The 16,296-nt window shown below is 48.8% G+C and overlaps 1 long non-coding RNA gene across 1 annotated transcript; it reads left to right on the forward strand.

The window, feature by feature from the left end:
- The first annotated feature begins 1,227 nt into the window (after positions 1-1,227).
- On the forward strand, positions 1,228-8,309 carry LOC309624872. Its single transcript, XR_014242186.1, has 2 exons — positions 1,228-5,696; positions 6,021-8,309. It is a non-coding gene; the product is annotated as an uncharacterized lncRNA (long non-coding RNA).
- Positions 8,310-16,296: the final 7,987 nt, after the last annotated feature.

Here is a 16,296-nt window from a genome sequence, read left to right on the forward strand (position 1 = left end):
TAGCTGGAGGGCATAGGCCTTGCAGGTTGTCAGAACTGGCTTCAAATCTAGGTCTGCTGCTTTCTAACTGTGTGACTTTGGGCAAGTTAATTAACCTCTCTGAGACTTGGTTTTCTCACTGGATGTGTTAAGGTTTGAATTAGATAAAAGGAAAACAGAAAACACTAATGCAAATCCTAGACCTGAGAGGCTGCCCTCAAAGGACTTCATCTCTCTCCCTTCCTATCCCTTTCCACCTCTGGATTGTATGTGAGGGAGGTTGGGAAGGGTCCAAAGGGATATTGGCAAGAGAAGCAACCCAATCAAAGGAAGAATGTGAGCTCCCAGATAGCAGTGACTTGACTTGCCACATAGAGGGCACCACCCCCCACCCCACCCCCAGTGTTTGATGTATAAATGTATGAATGAATGAAAGAATAAATGAAAGAAAAAGAATGAGTAAGAGGGCTAAAAAAATGGGGAAATTTCAGCCACAGAGAAAAAGGTTGAAGGAGGGCTTCGTAAAATTCCAGTGATCAATATCTAGGGTGCAGATGGCAGATCAGTCAGGATAAGCGAGATAATGCTGTGGTAACAAACATCCCCCAAATTCCAGTGGCTTTACAACAACCATGTTTAGGTACTACATGGTGAGTTATCAGGGTGCTCTGTTCTTCAGTCATTCAACCATCCAGCTGCATAGGAAGCTCCATGTTGATATGCTTCCATAATGACAGCAGCAGGGAAAAGAGAATATGGCAAACCACACACTGACTCTTAAATCACCTGCTCAGAAGTGTTGGCCAAAGGAAGTCACATGGACACATTTGAGTTCAATTGGGTCGAGAAGTACAATCCTACTATGTTCCCAGAAATGAAAGAACTGACTGTTTATCAACAGTTTTAATACCTACCATCAATGGTATAGGCCAGAGCGGGGCTTGGGATGAATGCAGCTCAGACATGATTTGTTTGGCCTGTTCAGTATTTTAAATAATTTTATAAGGTTTCCAACAGGTATGACATCAATCTATGCCATACACAAATCTGTATAATCTGGCTAAATTTGAAAAGCTGAACTATCTGGTGACAGTGAGCCCAGGTGTATTAATTAGGATTAAGTTGGGCAGATTATAACAGAAAATGTCAAAGTAGCAGTAGCTTAAATAAGATACATGTTTCTTTCTCATATAAAAGGAGCCAGGAGATAAGTAGGCAGCCCAGGACTGGGTAGGTAGATTCAAAAAGCCATCAGGGGCTTAGGCTTCTCTCTCAGCTCTGTTGTTTTTGGTATATAGCTCCCATTTGCAAAGGTTGCTTCATGGCCCATGGTGGCTTCCAGGGCTCCAGCCATCATATTCACACTCTAGGCCAGAGAAGGAAAAGTTGAAGGCAAAAAGGGAGTCAGCTATCTTTATGCAGCCTTCCCAGAATTCCTGCACAAAGCTTCTACTTACAACTTATTGTCTAGATAGTCACATGGCTATACCAAGGGCAAGGGAGGATAGACATAGTCATGTGACTATGCTCAAGCCAAAGTAGTCTTTTTCCCCAGGATGAAATTTGCCCAGCTAAAAATAAATCATCTTTCTGCTATTAAAGAGAAAGGGGAAGAATCGAGGTTGCCATTGGCACTTAACAGCCTCTGCCAGGGGCCTGCAGTCCTGATTGTCTAGACTGGAGTAGCAGATGCCTCACTCACACTGGGCCTGAGCTCATGAGTTTCCCACAGACCCCACCACTCCCTGATGCCTCTCCAGCACTCCGTGTCAATTACTATTTATCACTGGGCTGTGTTGACTTTTTTCTTTTTCTTAGTGGAATTAAGAGGAGAAAGAAATATTTCCTATACTATGTCTCTGTTAAAAATCAAAAGAGCAAAAAATATACCAAGAGAATCATGTGCTTCAAGAAAAATGAGAGTGGAAGCATATTTCTCTGGGGAAGAGAAAAATATTCTTAGCTGTGTCTCATGCAAACAAGGTGTATTGAAAAAAACACAACTTAATACACTCTTTTGAAACAGGTGACTTGCTTTACTCACCACAGTGGCCTGGCAGGCGTTTTACTGGTTGTATAGCTCCCTGGGAAGACAGTGGGCCTGAGATCTTCCTGGTTCTGTACAGCTCACCCCTCTTCCTGGGAGGAGAACAGCCCCATTTTGTCCAACGTCTCTTACCCCTTATTTGGAATGATCTCGCCCTTCTTTGTATTCAGGACTTATTTTGAACAAGTTCAAAACCGTTTTGCAAAGTTCAAGATCATTATGACAGGCAAAAATGCAGTGAAATAGCACACCACTGTCAGTTAATTACTAAAAATCCTTTAATAGCTGACATTATTATAAATTATATACTATTATGACAGGGACAGCTGGGCTCTCTGTTTTTCTTGCCCTCCATTGGAACCCCAAACAATGCCGTCTTGTTGGGGAGAATGACCTGGACGCACTTGGAGGCAAGTTGGGAGTTTACATGGGCTACCTATGCTGACCACAGCAGCCTGTGGGCCTCTGAGGACGCCCTGTTGCTGGGTGGGGATGAGGCAGCTGCCTGAAAAGGCCTCAGAAACAACCGTTTTCCCACTCCTACCTGCCTCCCCCACTGCTGTGGCTACAAGAGTCTCTTCCCCAGTGGGCCTCCCAACTCCCTCTGCCCTGTTCCCTGTTCTTGTCCCTGTCTAGGCCTACCTCAAAGAGGCCCTCTTCCAGGCAGCCTCCCCCGATTCTTCTTCCTAAAGCTCCAGGCACATGGTAGGTTAGTTCTCTTTTGTTTTTGTTCTTGAGTTGGGCACATAAAGTACACATCTTAAGTGTAAAACCTGGTGATTTTTTACCTATGTGTGCACTGTGTAACCCTCTCCCAAATCACGATATGGAATATGGGTCCTCTATTAACTCAGAAATGTTCCTGTGCATGAGAATCCCCTCTGGAGAATGTGAAAAATGCAGCCTCTGGCCTAACCCAGAGATGCTGATTCAGTGGGTCTTGGGTGGCCCAGGAGGGCAGATTAATAGCACTCAGGTCTTCAGGTGGAGGAGGTCTGCAGCCCACCCTTGGAGAAACGCACTCAGTGCTTGCTGGGGTAGGTCCCCTGTCTTCTTTGTTATCCCCCTGTCAGATGGGGGCATGCTCTGCTCCCTTGGTCTCAGGACCCAGCAAGGTTCTGGGCCGAGAGTGGCATCCACAGGGGTGGATCCAGGCTGGGTGCAGCCTGAAGCTATGAGATTTGGGAGGCTGTCCCAGAGAAAAAGAATACTCTGTTGGGTGAGGGGCTCTGGAATGACCTCCTACAAGTGAATTTTACCCTACTTTCAATCCACCTCTGGCAACCACTAAGAGTTCATTGTCTTAGATGTTGTCAGGGTGAGAAGTCGTCTGCTGGACGGGACAGATCATTCCCCAGCTCACTCCTTCCATCCGCAGAAATGGCCACGGGGGTGCTCAGCCCTGCTCCAGATTAGAATCACCTGGGGATGCTTAAAAAAAAAAAATACCCAGCCCCACATCAGATATTCTGATTTAATTGATCTGGGGTAGGGATTGAGCTTTAGTGTTTTTTAAGCTCCCAGGTGATTCTAATGCACAGTCAAGGCAGAGAATACCTGAGCAGAGGCCTGGCTCTGAATTTTAATCTTTCTTTATCTGCTCCAGACTTATACTGAGGGTACATATATACTAAGAGTATATGTAAGGCCAGGTGGCTGCACCTCCTCCCACCGCCTTCCTTCTGCCTTTTCTTCTGAAGGGACCAGGACTCCTGGCTGCGGTTGGTGGCATCCACGCCAACCATGTCCCTGGGCCACCTTCAGAGCACCCGCTCCATCCTGGGGACAAATCAACTAATAAAATTGGGCATTTATTAAGCATCTAATGTTATTTCTAATCCTCATGGCAACACTGCATTTTAGCAGGAGGGAGGGAAACGGAACTCGGGAAGCCTTAGTAATTGCCTTCAGAGCCTCAGTGGGTAAGTGCTGGAGCTGGGATCACACCCAGGCCTTTAGTGCTCCAAAGCCCACGTGCATTTCCCTGGCCAGGCTGCTCCTGGAAGCAGTGCCTGTTTACTGAGCACCGGCCATGCCCAGGGCACAGGCCTGGGGCCCATTTATCCATTAGGCACAGCAGACACAGTGTCTAGGGCCCACGATAATTTTAGGGGGCCTACAAAATGCTTTAATTTTCATTCTGTTTGAAATCAGAAGAAAAGAAATAATAATGATAAACATACAACAATGAATCCAGCCTGGATTACACTTGTCTTTATGCCAATATACTTGTAAAATATATTATTTAATATTTTTTTATGGAAGAAGGGACCCATGAAGACAAAAGTGTCTAGTGACCATGGAATTCACAATGCAGCCCTGCACACAGTCCTGGGCCCTGGAAGGCGCTGACCATTGTGTCCCCCAGCCCTTCCCAGAGCACAGCCAGTGCTAGTGGGGACTGAGGCAAGAAATGTTTATTACACACCTCTGCATGCTGAGAGCTCTGGGAAATAAACAAGAGCAACAGGTGTGTCCTGGTCTGGCTGGGAAGAGACGATGTACACACAGGAAACCAAGAGCAGGACAAGACAGGATGCTTTTTCCCAGTGTGGCCAGTTCTTACTTCTATTTCTTCTTCTTATTCTTTTTGGCTGCGTTGGGTCTTTGTTGCTGCGCGCAGGCTTTCTCTAGTTGTGGCGAGTGGGGGCTACTCTTCATTGCAGTGCTTGGGCTTCTCATTGCGGTGGCTTCTCTTGTTGTGGAGCATGGGCTCTAGGTGCGTGGGCTTCTGTAGTTGCAGCACGTGGGCTCAGTAGTTGTGGCACACGGGCTTAGCTGCTCCGCGGCACGTGGGATCTTCCCAGACCAGGGCTCGAATCCATGTCCCCTGCATTGGCAGGCGGACTCCCAACCACTGCCCACCAGGGAAGTCCCTTCTATCTCTTATTTTTGTCATTTCATTCGTCACTTAGTTATGTCCTGCTTTGCAGGTTATTGAACTGTTTCATTTATTTAATGCTTCAATCAACTATTCTTTTGTGGATTTTTTCCTTTCTTCAACAAAAAATTACTATTTTAATAATATATTTGTTATTTTAAAACATTGGATTTAATTGTCCAATTTAATTGAATGGGTAATTCAGCCCATGGTACAGAAATTCAGGAGGTACTGAAGAAGGCTGAAGGCAGGGGAGAGAGGGAGGTTTCTTTTGTGCTGAACCTTTGGTCCTGTTTAGTTTGTGCCATGTGCAAGCATTACCTATCTAATAGAACGGCTGAAAACAAACAAGGAAACAAAACTCCAAACAGGTATGTGTTGAAAAGTTAATCTCCCTCTTACCCAGTTTCCAGCTTCCCTGTCACTCCCACCACCCCAGAGACAACCATCTTTCCCAGCTTACCATGTATCTTTCCAAAGACATTTTATGCATATGCAAGAATATATGTTTTTTAAAACATTTACCCAAATTGTAGCACACTGTATACGTTGTTAGTCACTTAAGGTCGTTTTTTCCAGTTTTATATATATGTAAACATATATATATGTTTTTGAGATTATTTCCCTTTATAGGTTAAGATATTTAATATATTGATAGTTCCCTGTGCTATACAGTAAATCCTGTTGCTTATCTATTTTATGTACAGTAGTTTGTATCTGTTAATCCCATACTCCTAATTTATCCCTCCCCCCTCCCTTTCCCCTTTGGTAACCGTGTTTGTTTTCTATGTCTGTGAGTCTGTTTCTGTTTTTTTTTTTTTTTTTTTAATTTTGGCTGTGTTGGGTCTTCGTTGCTGTGCGCGGGCTTTCTCTAGTTGCAGCGAGAGGGGTTGCGGTGCGCGGGCTTCTCACTGTGGAGGCGTCTCTTGTTGCGGAGCACGGGCACTAGGTGAGGGGGCTCAGTAGTTGTGGCTCGTGGGCTCTAGAGCGCAGGCTCAGTACTTGTGGCGTACGGGCTTAGTTGCTCTGCAGGCATGTGGGATCTTCCCAGACCAGGGCTCGAACCCGTGTCCCCTGCACTGGCAGGCAGATTCTTAACCTCTGCGCCACCAGGGAAGTCCCTCTGTTTCTGTTTTGTATATAGATTCATTTGTGTTATTTTTTAGACTCCACATATAAGTGATATCATATAAAATTTGTCTTTGTCTGACCGCACTTAGTGTGATATTCTCTAGGTCCATCCATGTTGATATAAATGGCAATATTTCTTTCTTTTTTAATGGCTGAGTAATATTCCATTGTGTGTGTGTGTGTGTGTGTGTGTGTGTGTGTGTGTGTGTATATATATATATATATATATATATATATATATATATATATATATACATACATACACCACGTCTTAAAACAGTCATCTGTTGATGGGCACTTGGGTTGTTTCCATGTCTTGGCTATTGTAAATAGTGTTGCTATGAACATTGGGGTGCATGTATATTTTTGAATTAGAGTTTTCATCTTTTCCAAATATATGCCCAGGAGTGGGATTGTTGGATCATATGGTAGTTCTATTTTTAGTTTTTTAAGGAACCTCCATACTGTTCTCCACAGTGTCTGTACCAATTTACATTCCCGCCAACAGTGTAGGAGGGCTCCCTTTTCTCCAGACCCTCTCCGGCATTTATTATTTGTAGATTTTTTGATGAAAGTCATTTGATGATAGCTTCTTTGTGGTTTTGATTTGCATTTCTCTAATAATTTGCGACGCTGAGCATCTATTCGTGTGCCTGGTGGCCATCTGGATGTCTTCTTTGGAGAAATGTGTATTTAGGTCTTCTGCCCATTTTTTCACTGAGTTGTTTGTTTTTAGTCACTTAATATCTTGATCTTTTCATACTGAGGGCTGCCTCATTCTTTTTCAACAGCTGGATGATATACCATAATTGATTTAACTAGATCCTCTATTGATAAGTTTGTTTCCAATCTCTGTTATAAAGTAACCTTATGGAGCATAGCTCCCCACTCTTTCAGTTGTGCATTAAGTAACTGTATATATTCTTTTTTCGCTATGTGCAAGCACATCTGTATGTCTGTTTAGAATGGAATCACAGCGTCAAGAGATGTGGGCATTGTGCAGGGAGGGGAAGTTGGTACAACCTCCATGGGGAGGCCAATGTGGCCATATTTATCTGAATTAAATCCCTCCTCCCCAAACAATTTCTGGACCACCTCCTGGGTGCTGGGCTAGGGGTACAGAGGTGAGGAGCACTCAGGCTTTGCTCTTTGGGGGCTCTCAGATTGGGACAGATCACTTGCAGCCCTGGGAAGGAGGGCTGTACAGATGCCAGGACAGTGCAAGGAAGACAGCCATGGGCCTGTCACTCGGGAGAGAGGAAAAAAATGTTTGCTGGGAGGAAAAGAAGGAAGGGCACTGCAGGTAGGTGATCCAGCATGTGCAAAGGCCAGGTGTCACAGGGGAACTTTGGGGTGTTCTGGGGAGCAGGCCTTCTCTTGTTCAGGGTCCATGTGGTGGGAGGGGAAATGAGATGGGACCTGCACCTAACAGGGTTGGGAAGAGACTCTTTGATCTGTTGGTCATGGGGCTCCACTGAAGGGTTCTCAATGTGGTAGCCTCATGGTGAGAGAAATGCTAGAAGCATCTCTCTGGCCGTGGTGTGGAGGAATGATTGAATGTCAACGTTTCTTCCAGTAAACTCCCAGTCCCTGAAGGACAGGCTCCCTGCACTAAAGGCCTTTAGCCCATAGCAAGTGTAGAAACAGGCAGTTGAATTATAGCCAAGAACCAAAATGAGCCATATTCCCTGGCATTGTCTCTGAAATGAGGGCGCCTGTATTCCCCTGAAGGCTGAGGGTCGTGAGCTTCCTCCAGGAGGCCTGGGCTCAGGCCGGGGGTCAGGTCTGGGGTCATGGTTTGATGCTGCTCACAGTGACTGTGACATTCTTTAGAAGTCTCTCATCTCTGTTCAAAAAAACTCCTCCATTTTGCATACTATTCCCTGATATATCTAGGTTAGCTTTAACATTAAACTGGGATGTATTACAAATATAATATAAACTAAGTTTCTCGGGACTTCCCTGGTGGCGCAGTGGTTAAGAATCCGCCACCAATGCAGGGTACACAGGAAGATCCCACACACTGCGGAGCAACTAAGCCTATGTGCCACAACTACTGAGCCTGCGCTTTAGAGCCCGTGAGCCACAACTACTGAGCCCGCGTGCCACAACTACTGAAGCCCATGTGCTCTAGGGCCTGTGCTCCGCAACAAAGCCACTGCAATGAGAAGCCCGTGCACCGCAACAAAGAGTAGCCCCCGCTTGCCGCAACTAGAGAAAGCCCGCGCGCAGCAACGAAGACCCAACGCAGCCAAAAAAAAAAATTAATTATTTTTTTTTAAAAAGTAAGTTTTTCTAACATCTTTGAGTCAAATTAGCCCTCCAGAAAAATCCTTTGATTTCAAGGGGTCCACCCAGTTTGAGAAGGATGTATGCAGGCAATCCAGTTTCACTGCAGCAAAGCTACACTCCTCACCCTGGTCTCTGTGTAACTGCCTTCGGCCCTCTTAACAACCAGGAGACTTGCTGCACTTCACTCATTCACGCCTCTGTTCATTCATTCACCTGGTATTTCTTTTTTTTCCTTAAATTTATTTATTTATTTTATTTTTTTTGGCTGTGCTGGGTCTTCGTTTTTGTGCGAGGGCTTTCTCTAGTTGCGGCAAGCGGGGGCCACTCTTCATCGCGGTGCGCAGGCCTCTCACTATCGTGGCCTCTCTTGTTGCGGAGCACAGGTTCCAGATGCGCAGGCTCAGTAGTTGTGGCTCACGGGCCTAGTTGCTCCGCGGCATGTGGGATCTTCCCAGACCAGGGCTCGAACCCGCGTCCCCTGCATTAGCGGGCAGACTCTCAACCACTGCGCCACCAGGGAAGCCCCACCTGGTATTTCTGAAACCTGATAATGTGCAGGGCGTTGCCCTCTCCTATGACATCCACAAGGAGCAGAATAACAGTAGCGGCTCTAAATGCTTTGCATATATGATCTCAATCAATACAATGACCCTTTGAGGTAGGTACTATTATTATTAAACCCATTTTACAGATGGGGAAACTGAAACTCAGAGAGGAGTTAAAGGTAAAGTGACAGAGGCCACCCTAGAAGCAGCGGAGCCAGGATTAAGACTAGGCAGTCTGACCCCAAGGCTGCCCTTTTACCTCCTGTACTGTGTACACTGAGCGGTTGGGATGAGAAGCCTTAAGCACTGGGATAAGGGGCAAAGAGCCCTGGGAGCTGGAAAACCTCAGATCAACTTCCGGCTCCCTCCAAGCGGCACTGTGATCTTGGGCAAATCACCCTCCTTTCCTGGTTCTAGAATCTGCCCTGGCCCGCCTCCCTGCCCTATTCTGCTTTGAGCTATTTAGTCTATTTAGATAGTGGAGGGTTAAGTGCAGCCCGAGGGGTGTGACCAATAGCATTGAGAAGGGAAGTTTCCCTTGATTCTCTGGAGCTGCTGAGTCCTACAGTGTGCCAGGACCTTACTCATTTAACTCCCACCACGGTCGAGCAGGTCCTTTTTTTTTTAATTTTTAAATTATTTGTTTATTTATTTTTAAAATTTTGGCCGTGCAGCATGTGGGATCTTAGTTCCCAAACCAGGGATTGAACTCACACCCCCTGCATTGGAAGCGCAGTCTTAACCACCGGACCGCCAGGCAGGTCCCCAAGCAGGTCCATTTTATTGATGAGGAAACTGAGTCTCCCTGAGGTTAAATAGTTGGTTGTTAGTTGAGTGGCTTAACCTGGTAACAACTAACTCCTTGCTTATTTCACTAATAATAGCTCCCATTTACTGAGCACTTATTAGGTGCCAGACGCTGGGCTAAGCATTTGAATCTTCAAAACAATCTCCCAATATTATTATTACCAGTTAAGTCTCAGGCTCCCCATAACCTGGGAATAATAATAGGCCCCTATTGGGGGTTGTTGTAGGAAATTAAGGAAGTTGCCCAAGGTCACACAGCTAAGAGGTAGCTGAACAGGATTTGCACCAAGGTCTGTTTGGTTCAATAAAGTGATGGTTAAGAACCATTACTCTGTGCTACCCAAGCACAGGCTGCCTGGAGTGGCAATAGTAAAATCGGCATTTGATTCATAGGGGCTATGGTAATAGGTCCCATAATTATAGACAGGACCAGGAAAAATCCTTGTCTCTGTGAGAGTGTAGGAAAAAGCAAACAAACAAAAAAAGCCTAAAAGTGGGTGAGGTTAGGTACTGGTTAAACTGGTGTTCCCAACATTGCATGTATCCAGGTGGATATTAGGATAATTTCAGGTGATACACAGATAAACTTCCTATTTTATGTATTTATTTAAAAGTGATAAATATAACTAGCACATCTGTGACTCCACGGCTATTACTGCTTATGACAAGGCTAAATAAAAGTGGTGAACTGATTTTAAAAATTAAGTAAATAAGCGTCAATAACATGTCTACACTGTTCAGATGTTCTTTCGCACTCTCAAATATGTAATGCAAGTCATGCTGGTTCTATCTTCAATATGTCCAGGACCTGACCTCTTCTCCCCACGCCAGCATGGCCTCTCCTGGGCCACTGCAACAGTCTCCCACCAGGCCCCGCTCCCCGCCCTGTCCCTGCAGTCTGTTTTCCATATGGCAACTAGGGGGAGCCAGTTAAAACAGAAGGCAGATATGTCCCTCCCCCTCTCAGAACCTCCAGGGGGCTCCCAGCTCAGAGGACAAGCCAAAGACCCACCAATGGCCTGTGTGACCCTATAATCTGCACGCCCCCTCCCCCCAGTATTTCTCCCATCTCATCACCTCTTTGATGGTCCTGGGACATGCCAGGCATGCTACCACCTCAGGACCCTTGCACTTGCTGTTCTCTGAGCCTGGAACATTCTTCCCCCAGATAGTGTCAGAGAGGTTCCCTTCACCATCAAGACCTTGCTCAAATGTCACCTTCCCAGAGAAGCATTCCCTGACCACTTTCTCTGAACCACATCTACCCTCTCCTGGCATTTCTGTCTCCTCTTCTCTGTTCTATTTTTAACCTTGGCATCTTTATCTTCCAAGATGCTGGATACCTGATTATTTTGTTTATGGTCTGTCTGTCCTCCCACTAGACTCCTTGAGCTCGGGAATTTTTGTGTTTTGCTTACTGCAGGATCCCTAGCACCTAGAACATGGCTTGGCACCCAACAGGAGCTCGATGAGTACATGTCATGTGGGTGAATACAAAGTTCCATTCGTGCACATGTGCATTTTTCAAGAGAGAAAGGGTCCAAAGCATTCATCAAAGTCTCAGAAAGGTTGTCTACCACCAAAGGGTACCCCAGCTTCCCCATTTGGGACCATGTTGGCCAATTAGATTTACCTTCTAAAGGGGCAGACAATACCACTTAGCCAGTTGGGCCTATAGTTTTTCTCCTGAGAGTTGATAAGTGAAGCCTTGGTTTATCCATTAGTTTTCCGTGAAGTGGGCTAGGATGAGTCAGTCTCCCTGCCAGTTCATCTCACCATAGCAAGAGGTGGCCCAGACTCCCTCTGTAATGCCTCTGTTTATAAGCAGTGGCCCCTAGAGCCTGCCTCTTCCCACCACCAAGAAGCAAGCTCTGCCTTGTATTATTTCTGCTGTTTCATGCCTTGTGAATTCCCAGCTAATGTGGAAACATCCCAAAGGCAAAAGACCATGTTTTCTTTTCTAGGGCCAGATATTCAGAAGATGAACATTCAACTCAAGCAGCCCGGGGTTAAGGTCCCATCTTTGCCACTTGTTGGCTGTGTGACCAAAGACAAATTACTTAACCTCTCTGTTTCCTTCTCTAAAAAAATGGATTTTTTAAGAATAAGAACTTCCTCATTATGCTGTTGGGGGGATTTGATGAGAGTGCATATAAGTGTTTGGTATGGGATGATGATGAGCATGGAACTTGGTGAAGTGAGGGGTTTTAATCCAATCATGTCACAAATATTAAGTGCCTGCTATGTGACAGGTGTTATGCTAGGGACTGGGGAGAAGAAATGGGGCAGGTGCTGTCTTGTGTGAATTAGCTTCTTTGATGGTACAGACAGAGTGGCATCAAATGGCCTGTTTCTGACTCCCTCAGTGGGTCTGTGGGTGGCCTGTGCCTGACAGTTTCACCATCTCTAACCACGTGGGGCTTACATTCCAGAGGCAGAGGAGAATGGACACGGGGTAGCATGGGTTTATGAACTGTGAGAAAACACAGGGTACTTTGGGGGAATATTAGAATAATGGGGAGGGGGCAGATTTAAATCTCAGGGGTTAGAGTTCTTTCTTTGTGAGTTACTTTGTGAATAACCGGGCTGCAGAGACCTGAGGAGCAGCAGCTGGGACCCTACCTTTCTCCTTTCCTGCACCCTCAGGGAATTTGAGCTTGTTCTCCAGAGGGGCAGTTTAGGAGGGTGCCCTAGGCTGAAGTTCTGAGGCCCTGCCCTCTGGGCACTGCCACACACACCCTCTAGTGGTCACAACACAGGCAGGCGCTAGGCTGGATGGGCCCTGGAATCCAAGGACAGTGGGACTGGCTGTCACCATCCTGCTCTTCCTGATACTATCTCCATTGAGACTTGGTCTTCCTGGAATGAGGGATGACTCCGGGACCTCATGTCATTTAACTTTGGTAACCAACTGTAGCATGATTCCTATTCCCATTTTACAGATGAGAACCCCGAGGCTTATAGAGGCGAGGGAGGTTAAGTAGGGTCAGTACTGAACTCAGGCCTACTAGACTCTGGTTTCCATGCTCTTCAGGTGTCATCCAGCTGGAACCTAATGGCACCCCACCCTCAATGCCACATCTCTGGGTGAGCACAGAAGAAGGCAAACTTTGTCCAAATTACTGCCCAGGGAAGAAGGCAGCCCTCCCCAGGAAGGTTCCTACTTCAGTCTCTCCTTGGCCTGAGGCCCCAAGCACAGGCCTGACATCCCTCAGGGTGTTCCACCAGGAACCCTGCAGAAAGGGATGCCCTGGTACCTCAGGGAGGTATGGGGGAATGGAGGGGGGAAGGAGTCACAGTTCACAGATTTGCCTCCAGGGGTGCTGAGCATTTGTGGAAGCCCTGAGGGGTAATCCATCCACCTGCTATCCTTTTCCTTTTGCTTCCCCTCACACACACATACCTCTTCCCCCGGCCAAATTGGCTGGGTTCAAATCCAACCTCTGCCACTAACTACAAGCTTGCGCAAGTTACTTAAGGTCTTTGTGCCTCAGTGTCCTTTAATGTAAATTAGTGGTTAATAACCATGCCTACCCCCAAAAGTGTTGTTATATGGAGTCTGGGGTCTCACCCCACAACACTTTGATTCAGCAGGTCCAATGGACCACATTTTGGAAAGCACTGTCCTGAAGGGTGTGCTCTGGCAACACAGACCCACACCACTTTCTAGCTGTTGGCGTGAGAGCACATACTGGTTTATGCCTCTCTGGTTTTAGTATCTTAGCAGTTTCAAGACTATCTTCATTTCAATGGCAAATTAAATAAGTTCCTCTTCCTCAGTTTCCTCATCTGTGAAATGGAGGTAATAGTACTATCAGGATTGTTGTGAGAATGACTAAAATCTTTGTAATGCTTGCTTGGAACATGGCCTTGCCCATAGTAAGCACAAGCTATTATTGTAATCCACAGCCAAACCAGCAGATACCCTGATGAAAGAAAACACTACCTCACATTAAGTTTCTCCTTGCATTTTAAGACGCATTCATTTCCCCAGGGGTCAGCAGTGACTGAAAAGGGGCCACAAGATCCGTTGTCCTCTAGATGTTGCTTACACAGGTGTTTTGTTCACTTGTGAAAATTCACCCTGTTTGCTTACGATTTGTGCACTTAAAAGGCACTGTCTCCTAGGATCTTCAAGGTTCTGTGAAGAACGCAGGGCAGGCATCATCATCTCCGTTTCTCAGACGGAGGCCAAGACAGCTATTTTGATTGGGCCAAAGAAGAAGGGGATGAGGGCTGGGAAGCTTCTAAGTCCGGCCCTCCATTCGCGAGAGTAACCGCCTCTCCCAGAGGGCGCGGAGCGAACAGTACCTGGCTCCAGGTAAAGCTCAGCAAAGGGTTCTAAGTCCTTCCTGCAAACACCGGCCTTCCCCCGGCGCACACACAACTCGGGCCCGCCAGGGGACTAGCACCGCAGCACGCTCACAAGGCCAGGCCCACACGTGGGAACTCCCGAGGGAGACCCGCGCGCCCGCAAACCCCTCGGCCTCGGTGGGGGGAATGGCGTCCAGCCCCGGGCCAATGAGAGTAGCGGAATTTCTTTCATTCAGTGCGGGTCTGGTTCTTGCCCGGAAAGGGGCGGGACACCACGCCGGGGGCGGGGCCGCCGCGCGCCGGGGAGAGGGCGGTGCCCGCTCAGTGGCCCGGCCAATCGGCGCCGCGCCCGGGGTGGGAGGGGGGACCAGGCCTTTTTTCCCTCCGCGCGGGGCCAATCCCGACTTTACAAGCTTGAACTTTTGCCACCCTCGGACTAGCGAGAGCGCCCGAGGAGGTACCCCGCCGCGCCGGCTCCAGGGGCAGGAGCGGCCTTAACCCTTCCCTCGCCGGGCGGCCCGCTGCTGCCGCCGCGCTCCCACCAGCTCGCCCCGGATCAGGCGGGACCCGGCCCCCCAACCCACCCCCATTGCCATGATGAAACGTCGCTGGGGAAATCACGAACCCTACCCACATCCCTCTCCGTGGTGCAGAGAATAAACTGGGGAAGGGAAGGGGGTGGAGGAGTCGCCCAGCCCCGGGACGGCTGGCGGCCCGCCTAGCTCCGAGGTAAGGAGACTTGGCGACCGAGAGGAGCCCTAGAGAAGACCTTCCCTACCTCTACCCCACCCTCTGCAACTCCCCTACCTCGAGCAAGCCTAGAGTCCCGCTGCGCGAGGCATTCCACGCCCCCCGGTTGGCCCGGCGGCCAACCCCTGACTTTGCGCAGGGGGTGTGGAAGCCTCGTGCTATCACGCTAGATCCCGCTACTCCAACAAATCAGCCGCCCCCTGCTCCCAAGAGACGCAAGCCAGGCAAGCATACACGCACACCCATTTTTATTAGCCTTCCCTGGGATGGGGGTTTGTACCAATTCTAAAGTGCAATGCGTGTTTGTAAGTTTGTGCACAAGCCAGGGAAAGGCAAAGCGCCCCGTTTGCGTCCGAGTCTTAGTGGGTCCGCCGAGCCCTCGAGCAGCCCGCCCGTGGTTTGTGTAACCGCGTGTGTGTGTGTGTGTGTGTGTGTGCGAGCGCGCGCTCGCATCCGTGCCCACGGCGCACGCGAGCTAGAGAGCAGGCCGTGGGCGCTGTCAGGCCCGGGGCGGGGGGGCTGGGGCAAGCGTGGGGCGGGGGCCGGGGCTCGGCCCGCCCCGGGAGCCGGCCCCTCGGAGCCTCGGGCCCTGCAATGGGACGTGTTCTCCTTTAAGAGTTAAGAAACTTGAAACCTTGTTTGCGCAACAATCAGCGCCGCGGAGCCGCCAAAGTGTCTAGACTGGCATATGATGGGAGGCAGCCAATGACTCCGCGGCGCTCCTCCGGGGGCCCTCAGTGTGCGTTTGAGGAGAACAAAAAAGAGAGAGCCGAGCGGGGGAGCGAGCGAGGGAGACGAGCCGAGAGAAAGAGCCGCCGGGCGCTGCCTCGCCAGACCTCGCCGGGACCGCGGGGCCACCGGGAGGCACTTTTTGTGGAGGGGGGAGGGGGGCGACCTCTGCAGCCGCAGCGTCCGGGGCGTCCGAGCGCAGCGTGGGGCGGGCTACGACCTCTGCCTCGGTGGATTGCATTTTTAATTAAGGATTCCCAGCAGCTCTTTGGGATTTTTACAGTTTCCACTCATGTGTTGACACCCGCGTTCAGGAGAAATTCGCTCCAAGTGCATCTAGCGCCTGGGACCTGAGACGGAGTTGGCTTTTCGTGCATGCAATTCCAGGGATTTTGGTTTTGTTTGGGGTTTCTTTTTCTTTCTTTCCTTTTTTTCTTTTTCTTTCTGCAGGGAGTAAGAAGGAAGCCGAGGGTATCAACAAGCCTGCCTTTCGGATCCTGCAGGAAAAGCCCATGTAGTGAAGTGCTTGGGTTTTAAAGGCAGGGCTTCCCAGACACATTTGGGGGGTTCGGCGCGAGCGCTTTGTGCTCATGGACCAGCCGCGTAACTTTTGAAGGCTCTCCGGCCCATGCGGGGTCTTGCTGGCGGCGCGCAGCCTTCAGTCCCTCTAAAGCGCCGGGGCTGGAGTTGCTGAGCTGCCCGGGCGCCGGGGTCCATGTAGTCGCGGGCCGAGCGCGGACTGCGGCTCGGCGTGCGCGCGTTCCCCGCCGTCCCGCCCTGGCGAGCTCCCTCATGTTGCAGCCCTGCGGCGCCCCTTCGAC

The sequence above is a fragment of the Balaenoptera borealis genome (assembly GCF_965194805.1).
Source record: "Balaenoptera borealis genome assembly, chromosome: 3".
Taxonomy (NCBI): Eukaryota; Metazoa; Chordata; class Mammalia; order Artiodactyla; family Balaenopteridae; genus Balaenoptera; species Balaenoptera borealis.